Source organism: Ranitomeya imitator, chromosome 2 (assembly GCF_032444005.1).
Source record: "Ranitomeya imitator isolate aRanImi1 chromosome 2, aRanImi1.pri, whole genome shotgun sequence".
NCBI lineage: Eukaryota > Metazoa > Chordata > Amphibia > Anura > Dendrobatidae > Ranitomeya > Ranitomeya imitator.
The window spans coordinates 297,113,969-297,136,234 of NC_091283.1; the positions used below are offsets into that span (position 1 = coordinate 297,113,969).

General features: G+C 47.5%; 1 protein-coding gene across 1 annotated transcript in view; it reads left to right on the plus strand.

Moving 5' to 3' along the window:
- The first annotated feature begins 415 nt into the window (after positions 1-415).
- LOC138663315 (oocyte zinc finger protein XlCOF6-like) overlaps positions 416-22,266 on the plus strand; it is a 46,916-nt gene continuing 25,065 nt past the window's right edge. Inside the window, exon 1 of the mRNA XM_069749489.1 lies at positions 416-583. The gene's annotated coding sequence lies outside the window, so the exon portion shown is untranslated. The remainder of the gene's footprint in view (positions 584-22,266) is intronic.

The window sequence follows — 22,266 nt, forward strand, 5'->3', positions numbered from 1 at the left end:
GGGGGCGGTCGGGCGATGGTCCCCAACGCACGTTTCGTGGCCACCAGTGCCACTTCCTCCCTGGCAAAGTCCTCAGCAGAGATGGGGGAGGGTGGAGGGGGCAGTGGAGGGCAGAGGAGGGAGTTAAAAGCGTTGAACAACTGTTTGGTGTTGTGGGATAAAGAAGATAAGAGGGATGTGTAATAGGCCTGTTTAAAAAACGACGCATGCGTCGCAAAACGCAGCGTTTTTGCGTGCGTTTTGGTGCGTTTTTGCGTGCGTTGTGTCGCCGACGCGGCGTCGCACAACGCTAGTGTGAACGTAGCCTTACACACCCGGCTCTGTACACCTAGTACACATGCAGCACAGCAGAGTCCTGCATACATTGAGGCCCCTGATCATGTGACCCCTGACTCCTCCCCTCCTGTGACCTCATCACAGGTCCTGTGCGCACAGAGCTGCCATATATGTGGAGTGCGGCTCTGCGGGTGGAGGTAGGTGCTGAAGGCTCCATTATTCTCTATGTGGAGTGCGGCTCTGCGGGTGGAGGTCGGTGCTGGAGGCTCCATTATTCTCTATGTGGAGTGTGGCTCTGCGGGTGGAGGTAGGTGCTGAAGGTTCCATTATTCTCTATGTGGAGTGCGGCTCTGCGGGTGGAGGTCGGTGCTGGAGGCTCCATTATTCTCTATGTGGAGTGCGGGTGGAGGTCGGTGCTGGAGGCTCCATTATTCTCTATGTGGAGTGCGGCTCGGCGGGTGGAGGTCGGTGCTGGAGGCTCCATTATTCTCTATGTGGAGTGCGGGTGGAGGTCGGTGCTGGAGGCTCCATTATTCTCTATGTGGAGTGCGGCTCTGCGGGTGGAGGTCGGTGCTGGAGGCTCCATTATTCTCTATGTGGAGTGCGGCTCTGCGGGTGGAGGTCGGTGCTGGAGCCTCCATTATTCTCTATGTGGAGTGCGGCTCTGTGGGTGGAGGTCGGTGCTGGAGGCTCCATTATTCTCTATGTGGAGTGCGGCTCTGCGGGTGGAGGTCGGTGCTGGAGGCTCCATTATTCTCTATGTGGAGTGCGGCTCTGCGGGTGGAGGTCGGTGCTGGAGGCTCCATTATTCTCTATGTGGAGTGTGGCTCTGCGGGTGGAGGTAGGTGCTGAAGGTTCCATTATTCTCTATGTGGAGTGCGGCTCTGCGGGTGGAGGTCGGTGCTGGAGGCTCCATTATTCTCTATGTGGAGTGCGGGTGGAGGTCGGTGCTGGAGGCTCCATTATTCTCTATGTGGAGTGCGGCTCGGCGGGTGGAGGTCGGTGCTGGAGGCTCCATTATTCTCTATGTGGAGTGCGGCTCTGCGGGTGGAGGTCGGTGCTGGAGCCTCCATTATTCTCTATGTGGAGTGCGGCTCTGTGGGTGGAGGTCGGTGCTGGAGGCTCCATTATTCTCTAATAGTCTCTAATGACCTACTAACAGCTAAATCTAATGGTCACTACTCCATGTTAATTCTCTTGGATCTCTCTGCAGCATTCGACACTGTGGATCATCAGCTCCTCCTCACTATGCTCCGCTCCATCGGCCTCAAGGACACCGTTCTCTTCTGGTTCTCCTCCTATCTCTCTGACCGATCCTTCACTGTATGTTTTGCTGGTTCCTCCTCCTCTCACCTTCCCCTTACTGTTGGGGTTCCTCAAGGATCAGTCCTAGGCCCCCTCCTTTTCTCTTTGTATACTGCCCCTATTGGACAAACAATCAGTAGATTTGGTTTCCAGTACCATCTCTATGCTGACGACACCCAATTATACACTTCTGCTCCCGATATCACACCGACCTTTTTAGAAAACACCAGTGATTGTCTTACCGCTGTCTCTAGCATCATGTCCTCCCTCTATCTGAAACTAAACCTGTCAAAAACTGAACTCCTCGTGTTCTCTCCCTCTACTAACCTACCTTTGCCTGACATTGCCATCTCCGTGTGCGGTTCCACCATTACTCCAAAGCAACATGCCCGCTGCCTTGGGGTCATCCTTGATTCTGACCTTTCATTCACCCCCCACATCCGATCACTGGCTCGCTCTTCTTACCTGCATCTCAAAAACATTTCTAGAATTCGCCCTTTTCTTAATTTCGACTCTGCAAAAACTCTGACTGTTTCACTTATTCATTCTCGTCTGGACTATTGTAACTCTCTACTAATCGGTCTCCCTCTTGCAAAACTCTCCCCGCTCCAATCTGTCCTGAATGCTGCAGCCAGGATCATATTCCTCACCAACCGTTACACCGATGCCTCTACCTTGTGCCAGTCATTACACTGGCTACCCATCCACTCCAGAATCCAGTACAAAACTACTACCCTCATCCACAAAGCACTCCATGGCTCAGCACCACCCTACATCTCCTCCCTGGTATCAGTCTACCACCCTACCCGTGCCCTCCGCTCCGCTAATGACCTCAGGTTAGCATCCTCAATAATCAGAACCTCCCACTCCCGTCTCCAAGACTTTACACGTGCTGCGCCGATTCTTTGGAATGCACTACCTAGGTTAATACGATTAATCCCCAATCCCCACAGTTTTAAGCGTGCCCTAAAAACTCATTTGTTCAGACTGGCCTACCGCCTCAATGCATTAACCTAACGATCCCTGTGTGGCCTATTTATAATAAAAAAAATAAAAAAAAAGGTTCCTCGCATCATGTTCTCATACACTTTATGCAGTATTAGCCCTCTGTGTCTGTACTGCTACATACTTAGGCAGGTAACTGGTTCATGCAGCTTTACATGAACACCTGAGCCTTACACTATAGCTGGTCCGAATAACTAAAGCAATTGTTACCATCCACCTCTCGTGTCTCCCCTTTTCCCCATAGTTTGTAAGCTTGCGAGCAGGGCCCTCACTCCTCCTGGTATCTGTTTTGAACTGTATTTCTGTTATGCTGTAATGTCTATTGTCTGTACAAGTCCCCTCTATAATTTGTAAAGCGCTGCGGAATATGTTGGCGCTATATAAATAAAATTATTATTATTATTATTATTATTATGTGGAGTGCGGCTCTGCGGGTGGAGGTCGGTGCTGGAGGCTCCATTATTCTCTATGTGGAGTGCGGCTCTGCGGGTGGAGGTCGGTGCTGGAGGCTCCATTATTCTCTATGTGGAGTGCGGCTCTGAGGGTGGAGGTCGGTGCTGGAGGCTCCATTATTCTCTATGTGGAGTGTGGCTCTGCGGGTGGAGGTCGGTGCTGGAGGTTCCATTATTCTCTATTTGGAGTGTGGCTCTGCGGGTGGAGGTCGGTGCTGGAGGCTCCATTATTCTCTATGTGGAGTGTGGCTCTGCGGGTGGAGGTCGGTGCTGGAGGCTCCATTATTCCCTATGTGGAGTGCGGCTCTGCGGGTGGAGGTCGGTGCTGGAGGCTCCATTATTCTCTATGTGGAGTGCGGCTCTGCGGGTGGAGGTCGGTGCTGGAGGCTCCATTATTCTCTATGTGGAGTGCGGCTCTGCGGGTGGAGGTCGGTGCTGGAGGCCCCATTATTCTCTATTTGGAGTGCGGCTCTGCGGGTGGAGGTCGGTGCTGGAGGCTCCATTATTCTCTATGTGGAGTGCGGCTCTGCGGGTGGAGGTCGGTGCCGGAGGCCCCATTATTCTCTATGTGGAGTGCGGCTCTGCGGGTGGAGGTCGGTGCTGGAGGCTCCATTATTCTCTATGTGGAGTGCGGCTCTGCGGGTGGAGGTCGGTGCTGGAGGCTCCATTATTCTCTATGTGGAGTGCGGGTGGAGGTCGGTGCTGGAGGTTCCATTATTCTCTATGTGGAGTGCGTCTCTGCGGGTGGAGGTCTGTGCCGGAGGCTCCATTATTCTCTATGTGGAGTGCGGCTCTGCGGGTGGAGGTCGGTGCCGGAGGCTCCATTATTCTCTGTGGAGTGCGGCTCTGCGGGTGGAGGTCGGTGCTGGAGGCCCCATTATTCTCTATGTGAAGTGCGGCTCTGCGGGTGGAGGTCGGTGCTGGAGGCTCCATTATTCTCTATGTGGAGTGCGGCTCTGCGGGTGAAGGTAGGTGCTGGAGGCTCCATTATTCTCTATGTGGAGTGCGGCTCTGCGGGTGGAGGTTGGTGCTGGAGGCCCCATTATTTTCTGTGTCGAGTTCGGCTCTGCGGGTGGAGGCCGGGTATCAGCTGATTATCACAGCACAAGTCGGTGAACGCTCCCGACACATTAACCTCCGGAACACAGTGATCAAACATGATCGCAGTGTTCCGGCGGCATAGGGAAGCATCACACAGGGAGGGGACTCCCTGGGTTCTTCCCTGAGACCCTTGGAACAACGCATTGTGATTGCATTGTTCCAAGCGTCTCCTCCCTGCAAGCCCCTGATCCAAGATGGCTGCTGGGGTCCTTCCGGGTCTTGCAGGGAGGTGACTTGCAACCGCCAGAGCAGGCGCCAGCAAGCCTTCTGCACTGCCTGTCAGATCGCTGATCTGACACTATACAATGATGTCCCACCCTGGGACAAAGTGAAAAAGTTAAAAAAAAATCCTACATAAAGAAAAAAATATATGTATTGCTCCAATGAATACATTTCTTTATGTAAATAATACAAAAAATGAAAGTACACATATTTAGTATCACTGTGTCCATAACGACCCGACCTATAATACTGCCTTTTTTTTTTATTTTCACGGCTCTGCATTATAAACTTTAGTGAAACATTTGGGCGTTCAAAATTCTCACAACACATCTAGATAAGTTCCTTGGGGGGTCTAGTTTCCAATATGGGGTCACTTGTGGGGGGTTTCTACTGTTTAGGCACATCAGGGGCTCTGCAAACGCAACGTGATGCCCACAGACCATTCCATCCAAGTCTGCATTCCAAAACGCTACTTTTTCCCTTCCGTGCTCTGCCATGCGCCTAAAGAGTAGTTTTCTCCCACACAAGGGGGATCAGCATACTCGGGACAAATTGCACAATAACTTTTGGGGTCCACTTTTTTCTGTTACTCTTGGTAAAATAAAACTAATTGGAGCTGAAGTAATTTTTTTGTGAAAAAGTTAAATGTTCGTTGTTGTTTTTTTTAAGCATTCCAAAAATTCCTATGAAACACCTGAAGGGTTAATAAACTTCTTGAATGTGGTTTTGAGCACCTTGAGGGGTACAGTTTTTAGAATGGTATCCAGATACTCTTGGGAAAATACAAAATTGGGGGTTAAGATCATTTTTTGTGGACAAAAAATGATTTTTTAATTGTCACGGCTCTACATTATAAACTTTAGTGAAACAATTGGGGGTTCAAAGTGCACACCACACACCTACATAAGTTCCTTAGTTGGTGTACTTCTCAAAACTGGGTCACTTGGGTGTGTGTGTGTGGGGGGGGGGGGGGTTTCCACTGTTTAGGCACATCAGGGGCTCTCCAAAAGCGACATGGAGCCTGATCTCAATTCCAGCGAATTGTGCATTGAAAAAGTCAAACGGTGCTCCTTCCATTCCGAGCTCTGCCATGCGCCCAAACAGTGGTTTACCCCCACATATGGGGGTGTCAGCGTACTCAGGACAAATTGCACATCAACTTTTGTGGTCCAATTTCTTCTCCTTTTACCCTTGGTAAAATAAAACAAATTGGATCTGAAGTAATTTTTTGGTGAAAAAAGTTTAAATGTTCTTTTATTTATTTTAAATATTCCAAAAATTCCTGTGAAGTACCTGAAGGGTTAATAAACTTCTTAAATGTGGTTTTGAGCACCTTGAGGGGTGTGGTTTTTAGAATGGTGTCACTTTTGGGTATTTTCTATCATATAGACCCTGACTTCAAATATAATGTGGTCCCTAAAAAAAAAAAAAAAAATATGGTGTTGTAAAAATGATAAGTCGCTGATCAAATTTTAACCCCCATAACTACCTAGCAAAAAAAAAAATTGGTTCCAAAATTCTGCTGATGTAGTGTTTACTGACCAATTCTCCACCTGGCTTCTTCACTTTCTCTCTGCTGACATTCCCACCATCATCATGGGTGACTTCAACATCCCCACTGATACCCTTCAGTCAACAGCCTCCAAACTTCTGTCCTTTATTTCATCTTTTGGACTTACTCAGTGGTCCTCAGCAGCCACCCACACAGATGGACATACATTAGACCTAGTCTTCACCCGTCTCTGCTGTCTATCTAACTTCACCACCTCCCCCTCTATCCGACCACCATCTGCTCACCTTCTCATCCCTGTCCTCCTCACCGGTCACCCATGTCCAGCAACATGCGCACCCCTGCGGAAACCTTGCACACCTAGACACCCACACACTCTCTGACTCTATCCTACCACTGGCATCCATATCCTCACTCCACGACACAGACATTGCCACTGCTTTCTACAATGCCACCCTCGCATCAGCTATTGATGCAGTCGCCCCTCTCTTTCATGGCAGAGTGCGACGTATCAATAGACAACCCTTGCACAATAACATCCCTAAATAGCTCCGTCATGTGTCCAGGGTTGCAGAGCGGTGTTGGATGAAAGCACACTCGCAAGATGACTTCACTTCATTCAAACAGGCAACACTCGCTTTTAAATATGCTCTCACCTCTGCTAAGCAGGCCTACTTCACAACCCACATATCTTCCCTATCCTACAACCCCAAACAGTTCTTCAAAACCTTTAACTCCCTTCTCTGTCCCCTCCAACCTCCCTCATCTCTGCTGAGGATTTTGCCACTTTAAAAATAAGATAGACCAAACAAGGCAAGTCTTCATTGTTCAACCACCACAACCCCTTTGTATACCAGACCAATGCCCAAACCCCATAACCTCCCTATCGAACATCACTCAAGGGGGGCTTAATTGTCTCCTTTCCAAATCGCATCTCATCACCTGTGCGCTCGGCCCCATCCCACCTCCTCCCTGTCACGTGTCACGGATGGGAGACTATGAAAAGGAAGACCAGAAAGTGGACCCTCTGGGTCGCGGCCCCTGAGCCCCCAAGGACGAGCAAATCTGATGGATGCACCCCCTATACAGGAAGTGTTAGGGACAGGTCCAAGGAGGATGGAACCGCAACTGCCGGAGCCAAAGGGACGACTGGGTCAGGACGAGGATAGGCGAAAATTGCAGGAAAACAAGGAAGACTCTGGGACCGAGAATGGCTGACAGCAGAGAGCTAAAAAAGAAGCAAAATAGTAAACGGAGGTAATACTAAAGACAACGGGGGCACTGACTGATAATAGAACAGGGCACGGATGAGGAAAGGAAAGACAGACAGCTGATAATCAAAATAGAGCAGGTGGCTGGCTAGCAGAAAAGAGGTAAGACTCCGGGCTAGCGAGAGGGCAAGCAGGAAACTGGACCTGAGACGACGAGGGAGACCTAAAGCTAAGCTGGCATCACAACGATGACGATACGCAGGCGTCTTATCTGAGTAAGCGTCGAACAGAAATACCCGGTGGGCGCCGCCAAATTGGGGCGGAGCCACGGGTCATGACCTCCCAGGATCCCTAGTGGCGGAAGAAGCGTTACGGCGCATGTGCGAACTGCTGAAGTGCTGTGAGCTGGGGAAGCCGGGCAGAAAGCAGCGAGGAGGGACGTCAGAAGCGCGCTGGACGGACAGGTAAGTATCGGCGGACGTGACACTCCCCAACCTCACCACCACTCTTATCCTATCCCTAACCCACCTCTTCAACCTATCACTAACTTTTGGCACCTTCCCTTCTGCTTTCAAACATGCCACAATCATGCCTATCGAAAGCCAACCCTTGATCCAACTGCTATGTCCAGCTATCGCCCAATATCACTGCTCCCATCTGCTTCCAAACTCCTCGAGCAGCACGTCCACTCTGAACTTACCAGTCATCTAACTTGCTCTTTGACATTCTGGTTTCTGCCCCCATCACTCAACTGAGACAGCCCTGACCAAAGTCACTAACGACCTACTTAAAGCCAAAGCTAACGGACAATACTCTGTACTCCTCCTTCTAGACCTGTCCTCTGCTTTCGACACAGTTGACCAGTGCCTCCTACTACAGATCCTCTCCTCCTTTGACATCAAATACCTCGCCCTATCCTGAATCTCCTTGTACCTTTCTAACTGCACATTCAGCATCTCCCACACTACCTCCTCATCCCACCTCTCTCTGTTGGAGTCCCCCAAGGCTCTCTTCTAGGACCCCTACTCTTCCCAATCTATACACTTGACCTGGGACAACTCATAAAGTCTCATGGTTTCAAGTACCACCTTTATGCTGATAACACTCAGATCTACCTTTTCCCTTCCCCCATGACGGCACACCTGAGAGAGGGGATCCGCCCAGTCAGGACAGGAAACCCTACTGAAAATAAAAGGGCGGTACCTCTCTGTCGCTTCAGTTGGGTTTCCTGTCCTGACAGGGACCCTTGTGCTGAACATGGCGGTGATTCCACTTACCCAGGTCCTGTCCCGGTGTGGAGGAACAGGCAGCACCTGTGCGTCGGAGTTCGGGTCCTGGATGCGCCGTCCACGGGTCCTCCGGGTCTCTGCATCCGAGCGGGCGTTTTGGCAGCATGGTCAGAGGGCCGGGTTCCTTTCCATGGCTGCCACGCCGCCCTCCCCTCTCTGCCGGCGTCCAGGTGCGGTGGCCGCTTCCGGGTCGCTCGTCTGACGTCACGCGCAAGGCACGCTGGGAATGGGCGTACCCGCGTGACGTCGGGGGCGGGCGCCGTATCCAAGATGGCGGCGCCCATGAGGGCAGAGGATAGTACTGCAGTGCGCAGGCGCCGGAAAGGTCAGAGGCCTGGCGCCTGCGCACTGCAGTACTTTGTCTGCCCTCAACAGGGCAGAGCAAAGTACGCCTGCGCCGGAGCCGTGGCTGAAGATCAGAAGAGGACGTCTTGTAATGAAGATGGGAGGCGCCGGAGCGGACCAGAGATGCCCATCCGACCTGACCAGCAGCAGGACCGCCCCTGGGTGAGTATAATATAACGTCTTTTTCTCCTTTTTCAGGTAACATCGGGGGCTTATCTACAGCATTACAGAATGCTGCAGATAAGCCCCTGATGCCGGTGGGCTTACCTCACCCGCGATTTTCGGGGTGACAGGTTCCCTTTAAAGCCATAATACAGGCTGAAATAAAAGACTCCTTGAAATTGGCCCTTAATGAACCGAGAAGGAGAAGCCGTAAGGCGTCTACAGAGTCAGATGCCTCTCAGAGACGGGGGAGTCATAAAACATCCCGGTCTCCCTCTACCTCCTCGGCCTCTGTCCAGTCATTAGATTCCTCCTCGGACAGTGATTCAGGAGGTCGTCCTTGTTTTCCAACTGAGGACGTAGATAAACTGGTTGAAGCAGTTAGATCTGCAATGGGTCTTAAATGGGTCTTTACATCATTGTAAATACACACCTGTACTTTGCATCTCCCCCTCCTCATTGTAGATTGTAAGCTCTCACGAGCAGGGTCGTCTTATTTTGCTTTAATTATTGTATTGTTAACGTTGTTACTTATGACTTTTGTGTTTGAAACTGTTAAACTGTAAAGCGCTGCAGAATATGTTGGCGCTATATAAATAAAGATTATTATTATTATTATTAAAGAGGAGAAGACGCCTAGGTCACTAGAAGATGTCATGTTTGGTGGCTTAGAAGAGAAAAGGAAACGCACGTTTCCGGTTAATGCGAAAATAAAAGCATTAATTGAGAAAGAGTGGAAAAAACCTGAAAAAATGGGTTCTTTGCCCTCTTCATCCAAAAGGAGATATCCTTTTGAGGAAAAAGACTCTAAGTCCTGGGAGAAGATCCCTAAAATTGACGGGGCAGTAGCCAAATGTTTAAAATGATCATCCCTTCCGTTAGAAGACTCTGGTGTTCTCAAAGACCCGCTTGACAAAAAAGCAGATAGTTTTCTGAGACACATCTGGGAAGCCTCAGCGGGGGGCCTAAAACCAGCAATTGCTGGAACATGTACGGCCCGTGCTCTAATAGTCTGGCTACAACAAATAGAGGATCAGCTAAGAGACAAAGTACCCAGAACTGACATCCTTGCAAATACAGTGGGGCAAAAAAGTATTTAGTCAGTCAGCAATAGTGCAAGTTCCACCACTTGAAAAGATGAGAGGCGTCTGTAACTTACATCATAGGTAGACCTTAACTATGGTAGACAAACTGAGAAAAAAAATCCAGAAAATCACAGTCTGTTTTTTTAACATTTTATTTGCATATTATGGTGGAAAATAAGTATTTGGTCAGAAACAAAATTTAATCTCAATACTTTGTAATATATCCTTTGTTGGCAATGACAGAAGTCAAACGTTTTCTGTAAGTCTTCACAAGGTTGCCACACACTGTTGTTGGTATGTTGGCCCATTCCTCCATGCAGATCTCCTCTAGAGCAGTGATGTTTTTGGCTTTTCGCTTGGCAACACGGACTTTCAACTCTCTCCAAAGGTTTTCTATAGGGTTGAGATCTGGAGACTGGCTAGGCCACTCCAGGACCTTGAAATGCTTCTTACGAAGCCACTCCTTCGTTGCCCTGGTGGTGTGCTTTGGATCATTGTCATGTTGAAAGACCCAGCCACGTTTCATCTTCAATGCCCTTGCTGATGGAAGGAGGTTTGCACTCAAAATCTCACGATACATGGCCCCATTCATTCTTTCATGTACCCGGATCAGTCGTCCTGGCCCCTTTGCAGAGAAACAGCCCCAAAGCATGATGTTTCCACTACCATGCTTTACAGTAGGTATGGTGTTTGATGGATGCAACTCAGTATTCTTTTTCCTCCAAACACAAGTTGTGTTTCTACCAAACAGTTCCAGTTTGGTTTCATCAGACCATAGGACATTCTCCCAAAACTCCTCTGGATCATCCAAATGCTCTCTAGCAAACTTCAGACGGGCCCGGACATGTACTGGCTTAAGCAGTGGGACACGTCTGGCACTGCAGGATCTGAGTCCATGGTGGCGTAGTGTGTTACTTATGGTAGGCCTTGTTACATTGGTCCCAGCTCTCTGCAGTTCATTCACTAGGTCCCCCCGTGTGGTTCTGGGATTTTTGCTCACCGTTCTTGTGATCATTCTGACCCCACGGGGTGGGATTTTGCGTGGAGCCCCAGATGGAGGGAGATTATCAGTGGTCTTGTATGTCTTCCATTTTCTAATTATTGCTCCCACTGTTGATTTCTTCACTCCAAGCTGGTTGGCTATTGCAGATTCAGTCTTCCCAGCCTGGTGCAGGGCTACAATTTTGTTTCTGGTGTCCTTTGACAGCTCTTTGGTCTTCACCATAGTGGAGTTTGGAGTCAGACTGTTTGAGGGTGTGCACAGGTGTCTTTTTATACTGATAACAAGTTTAAACAGGTGCCATTACTACAGGTAATGAGTGGAGGAAAGAGGAGACTCTTAAAGAAGAAGTTACAGGTCTGTGAGAGCCTGAAATCTTGATTGTTTGTTTCTGACCAAATACTTATTTTCCACCATAATATGCAAATAAAATGTTAAAAAAAACAGACAATGTGATTTTCTGGATTTTTTTTTTTCTCAGTTTGTCTCCCATAGTTGAGGTCTACCTATGATGTAAATTACAGACGCCTCTCATCTTTTTAAGTGGTGGAACTTGCACTATTGCTGACTGACTAAATACTTTTTTGCCCCACTGTATATCTTTAGTGCAAGGAGCAGCAGCTTTTTTGGCAGACTCTTCTGCGGATTCCGCAAGACTAACGGCAAGAGCAGCGGGCTTGTCCAATGCGGCAAGAAGAGCCCTTTGGCTCAAAGGTTGTCCGGGGGATATACCATCTAAACACAAGCTGTGCTCTATTCCCTGTGACGGCCAACTTCTCTTTGGGAAAAAACTTGAAGAGATCCTGGAACATGCAGGAGATAAAAAGAAAGTTTTTCCCAACATCCCGAAAGATTCTAAAAAACCTTTTTTTCGGAGGAGAAGATATAACAGAGGTCGCCCCCAAGGGGAGAGAAAAAATTGTGACTTTAGGGATAAGAGAGGATCGGGCTATATGTTTAAAGGGCCCTCTACATCGGCAAAAAAATCCCCCCAATGACATTACGCCAGAAGTGGGAGGAAGACTCTCCCTCTTCTTTCCGGCCTGGGTAAATATCTCCCCCAGTACCTGGGTCATGAACATTATCAAAGACGGCCTAAAAATAAAATTCGTCTGTCCACCCAGACGAAACTTTATAATAACTCCCCAAAGGAAGTCCCAGCAGGAACAATCTGCCCTAGAAACCGAGATCTTGGGACTTATCCACAAAAAGGTTCTTCAGGAGGTCCCGGTTCAGGAAGAGGGAGACTGCTTTTACTCCCCCCTCTTCTTGATCCAAAAAACGGATGGTTCTTGGAGAACTATTATAAATCTAAGGAAGCTCAACCAATCTATAGAGAACTACTCTTTCAAGATGGAGTCTATAAACACGACCATAAAACTTCTCTTCCAACACTGCTTCATGGCAGTAATAGACTTAAAGGATGCGTACTACCATATACCAATACATCAGGAATATCGGAAATACTTGAGAGTTGCTCTCTATATTCAGAATCAGGTAAAGCATTATCAATATACAGCCCTTCCATTCGGCCTGTCTACTGCCCCCAGGGTTTTCACCAAAGTGATGGTGGAAGTAATGTCATACCTCCGGTCCCGGGATGTAGTAATTGTCCCATATCTAGACGATTTCCTTGTAATAGGGAGGTCAGAGTCCCACTGCACTCATCAAGTATCAGTGGTAACATCAACTCTAATGGAGCTGGGTTGGATAATAAACATACCCAAGTCCAGACTACTGCCAGTAAAACTACAGTTCTTCCTGGGGTTAATACTGAACGCCGAGCGTCAGCTCTGCCTCCTTCCAGAGAACAAAGTGGACAAGATAATAAACCTGGCCAGTACAGCAATACGTCAGCCAGCAATGACTCTGAGAAAGGCGATGTCCCTTCTAGGCTCGTTAACATCGTGTATTCCGGCAGTAGAATGGGCACAGTTCCACCTTAAGGTACCTTCACACTAAACGACGCTGCAGCGATCCAGACAACGATCCGGATCGCTGCAGCATCGCTGTTTGGTCGCTGGAGGGCTGTCACACAGACAGCTCTCCAGCGACCAACGATGCCGGTAACCAGGGTAAACATCAGGTTACTAAGCGCAGGGCCGCGCTTAGTAACCCGATGTTTACCCTGGTTACCATCCTAAAAGTAAAAAAAACAAACACTTCATACTTACCTTCCGCTGTCTGTCCCCGGCGCTGTGCTTCTCTGTACTGGCTGTGAGCACAGCGGCCGGAAAGCAGAGCGGTGACGTCACCGCTCTGCTTTCCGACCGCTGTGCTCACAGTGAGTGCAGGAAAGCACAGCGCCGGGGACAGACAGCGGAAGGTAAGTATGAAGTGTTTGTTTTTTTTACTTTTAGGATGGTAACCAGGGTAAACATCGGGTTACTAAGCGCGGCCCTGCGCTTAGTAACCCGATGTTTACCCTGGTTACCAGCGAAGACATCGCTGAATCGGTGTCACACACGCCGATTCAGCGATGTCAGCGGGAGAGCCAGCGACCAAATAAAGTTCTGGCCTTCTAGCCCCGACCAACGACATCACAGCAGGATTCTGATCGCTGCTGCGTGTCAAACTGAACGATCTCGCTAGCCAGGACGCTGCAACGTCACGGATCGCTAGCGATATCGTTTAGTGTGAAGGTACCTTAAGACAACTGCAGTGGGAAGTTCTCTCAGCTCAAAGACTATTAAGAGAGCATTTAGAAGGAAATCTATGTCTCTCCCTGGGCGTAAAGGATTCCCTAGTTTGGTGGACGGTGGAAGACCACCTGACAATGGGGGTCTGGTGGAAAAATCCGGTCAAAGACATCATCACGACCGACGCAAGCAGTACAGGTTGGGGAGCTCACCTGAGGTCTCACTTTGTACAAGGTACCTGGTCCATACGAGAAAAAAAACTATGGGTCAAACGAAAAAGGGCTATGGGCAGTGGAGAAAGCCCTAAGACATTTTCTCCCTTTACTCCGGGGTCGCCATACTCGAATCCTGACGGACAATCGAGCAGTGGTGGCGTATGTCAATCATCAGGGGGGAACGAGGTCCAAAGGCCTCATGAATGCATCAAAACTACTCTTTCAATTGGCAGAACAACACCTGTTATCTCTGTCGGCACTACACATCAAAGGCATAGAAAACACACAAGCAGACTTCCTGAGTCGCAGAGGCTTAAGACAGGGAGAATGGTCCCTAAACCCCCAGATATTTCAGCAAATAGTCCAAGCCTGGTGCACACCAGAAATAGACTTGTTTGCCAACTCACGCAACAAAAAAGTCAAAGTTCTGCTCCTTAAATCCAAGAGAACATCCCTTCGCAGTAGATGCCCTACTGATACCCTGGAAGTTCTCTCTGGCCTACGCATTCCCCCCGATAGTGATGATTCCAGCTGTGATCCGGAAGATCAGAGAGGATCAGGCGAAAATTATCTTCATAGCTCCATTTTGGCCAAGGAGACCATGGTTCTCCCTTCTAAGGCAGATGTCGTTAACAGACCCGTGGATCCTGCCAGATGTGCCGGACCTGTTAACCCAGGGCCCAGTAACCCACTCTCAGGTGAAGGGCTTCCATCTGGCAGCCTGGAATTTGAGAGGGCGTTACTAAGTCGCCAAGGATTCTCACCAAGTTTAATCTCCACCCTGTTGAAAAGCAGAAAACCCATAACTTCTAGAATCTATGGTAGGACATGGAAAAAATTTCTTGACTTCCTGGGTGAACCATTGGGGGAGGTGGCTCCAGTGGGTCCTATCCTAGAATTTCTGCAAGCAGGATTACATCTTGGGTTAGCAACCAGCACCCTTAAATTTCAGGTTTCAACCTTGGGGGCCCTATATAACTGTAATCTTGCCTCAAATAGATGGGTTTCACGATTTATAAAATCTTGTAGTAGATCTCGGCCGGTCATTATCCCAAAAATCCCTCCTTGGGATCTAAATTTGGTCTTAGAAGCCCTAACTAAACACCCTTTTGAGCCCTTACAGGAGTTATCACCTAAGTTACTTACCCTTAAAACAGTTCTACTAGTAGCCTTAACATCGGCACATAGGGTAAGTGATTTACAGGCCCTGTCAATATGCCCTCCTCATACTCAGGTTTTTGATGACAGGATCGTTCTAAGACCGGACCCGGCTTATCTCCCCAAGGTGGTTCAAAAGTTCCATAGGAGTCAAGAGATTCCCTTACCATCATTCTGTAGTAATCCCGAAAATCCAGGGGAACAAAAGTTCCACATGCTAGATGTGAGAAGATCTATGTTACAATACATATCTATGACTAGTCAGTGGAGGAAAGACCAAACCCTATTCATAGCCTTTCAGGGTAGCAAAAGAGGGTGTGGGGTAGCTAAAAGTACTATTGCTAGATGGATTAGGGAGGCCATTAGTTTATCCTACTCTGCGGGTGGCACTCCGGTTCCTGAAGGCATCAAGGCTCACTCTACCAGAGCCGTGGCTACCTCCTGGGCAGAAAAGGCTGAGGTATCAATTGATCAAATTTGCAAGGCTGCTACCTGGTCCTCTCCCTCAACTTTTTTCAAGCACTACCGGCTAGATCTTTCTTCCTCTGCTGACCTAACCTTTGGTAGAAGGGTACTACAAGCGGTGGTCCCTCCCTAAGGTTTCATTCTACAAAAGTCTCTCAGATGTGCCATCATGGGGGAAGAGAAAACACCAAGGTTACTTACCGGTAGCCGTTTTTTCTGGAACCCATGACGGCACCCGTATATTCCCCCCCTTTATCACCTTTTCGGTGTGCACTATTGCTTTGGGTGCTTTTTTAGTTAATATGATGTGGTGATGGATTACCATGTATACTAACCAGGGGGGCCTCTCATGCTCTGAAAACCAACTGAAGCGACAGAGAGGTACCGCCCTTTTATTTTCAGTAGGGTTTCCTGTCCTGACTGGGCGGATCCCCTCTCTCAGGTGTGCCATCATGGGTTCCGGAAAAACCGGCTACCAGTAAGTAACCTTGGTGTTTCTGGCCCATATGTCACCGCTCTGCTGTCCAGAATAGCGGAGTGTCTATCAGCTATATCCTCCTTCTTCTCTCGCTTCCTCAAACTCAATGTGGACAAATCTGAACAAATCATCTTTCTTCCATCCCATAGATCTTCCTTACCTGACCTATCACAATTTACAACATCAGGCTTTCCCCCGTACCAGAAGTCTGCTGCCTTGGAGTAACCTTTGACTCCAGCTCAAAAATATCTCCAGAATCCGTACTTTCCTCAACTGTCAATCTACCAAAAATGCTTGTGCATGCGCTCATCATCTCCCTACTGCAACATCCTTTTCTGTGTCCTCCCTGATAACACCTTTCACGCCGTCTACGGCGATAAAGGGGCAGGATGGCATATTGGAACCCGCACTTGTCCCTGCCACTATAAGGGACCCTGACTTACCCTTATCTCTGGGGTACCTATGAAGGTTAGGAGGCCCGAGCCACCAGTGTATCCCTGTCTCCGGTGCAGACCTTATCAGTGACCCCCTCTCCCCCCCAAGAGAGGTGGATTGCACCTGAGTATAAATATCACCATAACGGAGTATACAGACAAGGAAAAGGAAAACCACACTTAGCTTAATGCTGCAAAGCACAGCAGGAAGAAACACCAGATGCAACGGACACAGCAGTAGAACAACAGTTCCCAGCTAGCTCCTACTCCTGGCTTGGTCGCTGAAGAAAGAACTAACACCGACAGTCAGCTGATGAACCAGGTGACCTTTTAAAGGATGGAGGGAGTGGTCACCACAAACATCAGCTGAGCCAGCAGCAATGCAATAACCTGAGCGGCCACCAGAGGGGGAAAAACTGCATTAACCCCGACGACCAAAAAGGAAAAAAGGTATTAAACTAAAGCAAACCTGATCTGCCACAAATCCAAAATTGGATCGTGACAGTACCCCCCTTTCAATGAAAGGCCACTGGACCTCACCAGTAAACAACCTACAGTGAGAATGTGTTGATTCACCAGAGTTCACCTCCTCAGTCACCTGACCCTTAGGTTTACGGTGGACACAGCACATTGGAGATGACAACGTAGGCGGCACAAATCTCCAGAGTGCCGACCTGTGGAATGAGTTGTGTATGGGCATTACAGAGGGTAACTTCCACTGGTAAGTCTTTGGACCGACAATGGCTGACACCCGGTATGGCCCGATTACCCTCGAACTCCAGATTCCAGTTCCACACTTCCACCTGATATTTTTGGTGGACACCCATACGTAATCATTCACACACAGGTCCGGACCTGAACGTTTATTTTCACGCATGCGTTTGCCACAAGATGGTGAGCTCTTTATAGAACCGACAACAGAGGCGTCCCCCTGTGTCACCAAACTCACACCCCCACTATGCACCGAGGGAACCACCACCCTCTTCCGACCCCTCCTTCTAAGAGGTCTCTGACCTACTGGGTTAGAATGTAGTGAGGGTAGAGTTTTGCCCCTACTCCCTTCAAACACCTCTACTGCCCCCACAGGAAAAGAAGGGGTAGGTTGTAGAAGGACGGCAGAGATCTGACCCCAGCTGACTACTTCTCTGGACCGCCAGTCTCCAACTCTCGGTAATACTCGTATACTATCTCCGAGTTTATTCATATCACAGAATAATTGTAGGTGTAAAACATGGTTAGACTGCAAGGGCAGTTATAAATGTGGTACCGTTAATTGCACTACGTGCAAACATATGGCTGTTACAAAACATTTTTATGACTCAAATAATGTCAATTCTTTTCATATTCATGATTTTATCAACTGCAATTCAAAATATGTTGTCTATAAAATTGATTGCAACCTTTGTCACAAATCATATACAGGTCCTTCTCAAAAAATTAGCATATAGTGTTAAATTTCATTATTTACCATAATGTAATGATTACAATTAAACTTTCATATATTATAGATTCATTATCCACCAACTGAAATTTGTCAGGTCTTTTATTGTTTTAATACTGATGATTTTGGCATACAACTCCTGATAACCCAAAAAACCTGTCTCAATAAATTAGCATATTTCACCCATCCAATCAAATAAAAGTGTTTTTTAATAACAAACAAAAAAACCATCAAATAATAATGTTCAGTTATGCACTCAATACTTGGTCGGGAATCCTTTGGCAGAAATGACTGCTTCAATGCGGCGTGGCATGGAGGCAATCAGCCTTTGACACTGCTGAGATGTTATGGAGGCCCAGGATGCTTCAATAGCGGCCTTAAGCTCATCCAGAGTGTTGGGTCTTGCGTCTCTCAACTTTCTCTTCACAATATCCCACAGATTCTCTATGGGGTTCAGGTCAGGAGAGTTGGCAGGCCAATTGAGCACAGTAATACCATGGTCAGTAAACCATTTACCAGTGGTTTTGGCACTGTGAGCAGGTGCCAGGTCGTGCTGAAAAATGAAATCTTCTTCTCCATAAAGCATTTCAGCCGATGGAAGCATGAAGCGCTCCAAAATCTCCTGATGGCTAGCTGCATTGACCCTGCCCTTGATGAAACACAGTGGACCAACACCAGCAGCTGACATGGCACCCCACACCATCACTGACTGTGGGTACTTGACACTGGACTTCAGGCATTTTGGCATTTCCTTCTCCCCAGTCTTCCTCCAGACTCTGGCACCTTGATTTCCGAATGACATGCAAAATTTGCTTTCATCAGAAAAAAGTACTTGGGACCACTTAGCAACAGTCTAGTGCTGCTTCTCTGTAGCCCAGGTCAGGCGCCTCTGCCGCTGTTTATGGTTCAAAAGTGGCTTTACCTGGGGAATGCGGCACCTGTAGCCCATTTCCTGCACACGCCTGTGCACGGTGGCTCTGGATGTTTCCACACCAGACTCAGTCCACTGCTTCCTCAGGTTCCCCAAGGTCTGGAATCGGTCCTTCTCCACAATCTTCCTCAGGGTCCGGTCTCCTCGTTGTACAGCGTTTTCTGCCACATTGTTTCCTTCCAACAGACTTACCATTGAGGTGCCTTGATACAGCACTCTGGGAACAGCCTATTTGTTGAGAAATTTCTTTCTGGGTCTTACCCTCTTGCTTGAGGGTGTCAATGATGGCCTTCTTGACATCTGTCAGGTCCCTAGTCTTACCCATGATGGGGGTTTTGAGTAATGAACCAGGCAGGGAGTTTATAAAAGCCTCAGGTATCTTTTGCATGTGTTTAGAGTTAATTAGTTGATTCAGAAGATTAGGGTAATAGGTCGTTTAGAGAACCTTTTCTTGATATGCTAATTTATTGAGACAGGTTTTTTGGGTTATCAGGAGTTGTATGCCAAAATCATCAGTATTAAAACAATAATAGACCTGACAAATTTCAGTTGGTGGATAATGAATCTATAATATATGAAAGTTTAATTGTAATCATTACATTATGGTAAATAATGAAATTTAACACTATATGCTAATTTTTTGAGAAGGACCTGTATAGGTTGCACTACCAGAAAATTGAAAACACGTTTTACGGAACACCTATACGATGTTTCTAATACCAGGAATATTAATCGTAACGTGTCTGCTGCAGCAAAACATTTTATAGATGTACACGCACGAAATACCAGCTTTTTAAGAATTACTGGCATTGAAAAAGTAAAAAAACCTCCCCGCGGCGGCGATCTTGGCAGAACTTTACTCACACGTGAAGCATTTTGGATTTTTAATCTTGGGACTAGATTTCACGATGGGTTAAATAAACGTCATGAAATTGTTTCACTATTGAGATATATCTTGCATGATAATTTTATTTTATCATTTATGTATTTTTTTTGTATTATTTTGTATTTGTTTCATTTAAGTTTTCTTTGATATATTGTGTCCTATAGGACCTTAGAACATGTGACCTTTTCGAAGCTGCCAGATTGGCAGAAGGATTCCTTTTATTCCTATGGGAATCTTGGTAGTTGTGCTTTGACCAAGACCTTTCCGGTCGAAACGCGTTGCCGAACTCGCGCAGGTCATGGTGTTGTCTATATGGAGCATGTGAATTTCATGTTTTTAAATTTTTCCATTAACGTTTTTCTATTTTACTTACTTGGAGCTGGAACATCTTTGTTTTTTCTACCGCCAGTCTATGACCGGGTTGTGTTTATTCAACCAAGGGAGACCTAAGACAATGGGAGTTGGTATGTTCTCCAAGACGTAGCATGACAGGAACTCTTCATGAGAAGCCCCTATATGCAGATGTATATTGTCAACGACTTGGGTAATGCTCCCCTGACTGAGCAGGACAGAGTCAATGGCCTGAACGCTTAGGGGTTTAGCTAGTGACCTACTCATCAGGCCATGGTTCTGGAAAAAATTAGCATCCACCAAATTGACTCCTGCTCCACTGTCCACAAGCACCGGAATATTCTCAGTTACCCCACCTACAACCACCTCAGCAGGTAAGGTATACTGAGACGAGAAAATGGAGGAAATATACACTCCCTGGTCGCTTCTTTCCACACAGCCAGGGAGATGTGGCTTTTTAGATGGAACAGGTATCTTGGCACGAGCTGGGCAGACATTGCTAAAATGACCAGTCTGCCCACATTAACCCCTTTCTGCCATTAGACGTACTATTGCGTCCATGTGGGGTGGGCTTTACTTCCCAAGGACGCAATAGTACGTCATATGCGATCGGCAGCGCTCACGGGGGGAGCGCCGCCGATCGCGGCCGGGTGTCAGCTGTTTATCGCAGCTGACATCCGGCACTATGTGCCAGGAGCGGTCACGGACCGCCCCCGGCACATTAACCCCCGGCACACCGCGATCAAAGATGATCGCGATGTGCCGGCGGTACAGGGAAGCACCGCGCAGGGAGGGGGCTCCCTGCGGGCTTCCCTGAGCCCCCCGCAGCAACGCGATGTGATCGCGTTGCTGCGAGGGTCTCACCTCCCTCCCTGCTCCCTCCAGCCCCGGATCCAAGATGGCCGCGGATCCGGGTCCTGCAGGGAGGGAGGTGGCTTCACAGAGCCTGCTCAGAGCAGGCACTGTGAAGCAGCCTGCACTCCTATCAGATCAGTGATCTGACAGAGTGCTGTGCAAACTGTCAGATCACTGATCTGTGATGTCCCCCCCTGGGACAAAGTAAAAAAGTAAAAAAAAAAAATTTCAAATGTGTAAAAAAAAATATTCCAAAATAATGAAAAAAAAAAAAAAAAAATTATTCCCATAAATACATTTCTTTATCTAAATAAAAAAAAAAACAATAAAAGTACACATATTTAGTATCGCCGCGTCCGTAACGGCCCGACCTATAAAACTGGCCCACTAGTTAACCCCTTCAGTAAACACCGTAAGAAAAAAAAAAAAAAAAACGAGGCAAAAAACAACGCTTTATTATCATACCGCCGAACAAAAAGTGGAATAACACGCGATCAAAAAGACAGATATAACTAACCATGGTACCGCTGAAAACGTCATCTTGTCCCGCAAAAAACGAGCCGCCATACAGCATCATCAGCAAAAAAATAAAAAAGTTATAGTCCTGAGAATAAAGCGATGCAAAAATAATTATTTTTTCTATAAAATAGTTTTTATCGTATAAAAGCGCCAAAACATAAAAAAATGATATAAATGAGGTGTCGCTGTAATCGTACTGACCCGAAGAATAAAACTGCTTCATCAATTTTACCAAACGCGGAACGGTATAAACGCCTCCCCCAAAAGAAATTCATGAATAGCTGGTTTTTGGTCATTCTGCCTCACAAAAATCGGAATAAAAAGCGATCAAAAAATGTCACGTGCCCGAAAATGTTACCAATAAAAACATCAACTCGTCCCGCAAAAACCAAGACCTCACATGACTCTGTGGACCAGAATATAGAAAAATTATAGCTCTCAAAATGTGGTAACGCAAAAAATATTTTTTGCAATAAAAAGCGTCTTTCAGTGTGTGACGGCTGCCAATCATAAAAATCCGCTAAAAAACCCGCTATAAAAGTAAATCAAACCCCCCTTCATCACCCCCTTAGTTAGGGAAAAATTAAAAAAATGTATTTATTTCCATTTTCCCATTAGGGCTAGGGTTAGAGTTAGGGCTAGGGTTAGGGCTAGGGTTAGGGCTAGGGTTAGGGCTAGGGCTAGGGCTAGGGTTAGGGTTAGGGCTAGGGTTAGGGCTAGGGTTAGGGTTAGGGCTAGGGTTAGGGCTAGGGCTACAGTTTGGGTTGGGGCTAAAGTTACAGTTAGGGTTTAGATTACATTTACGGTTGGGAATAGGGTTGGGATTAGGGTTAGGGGTGTGTCAGGGTTAGAGGTGTGGTTAGGGTTACTGTTGGGATTAGGGTTAGGGATGTGTTTGGATTAGGGTTTCAGTTATAATTGGGGGGTTTCC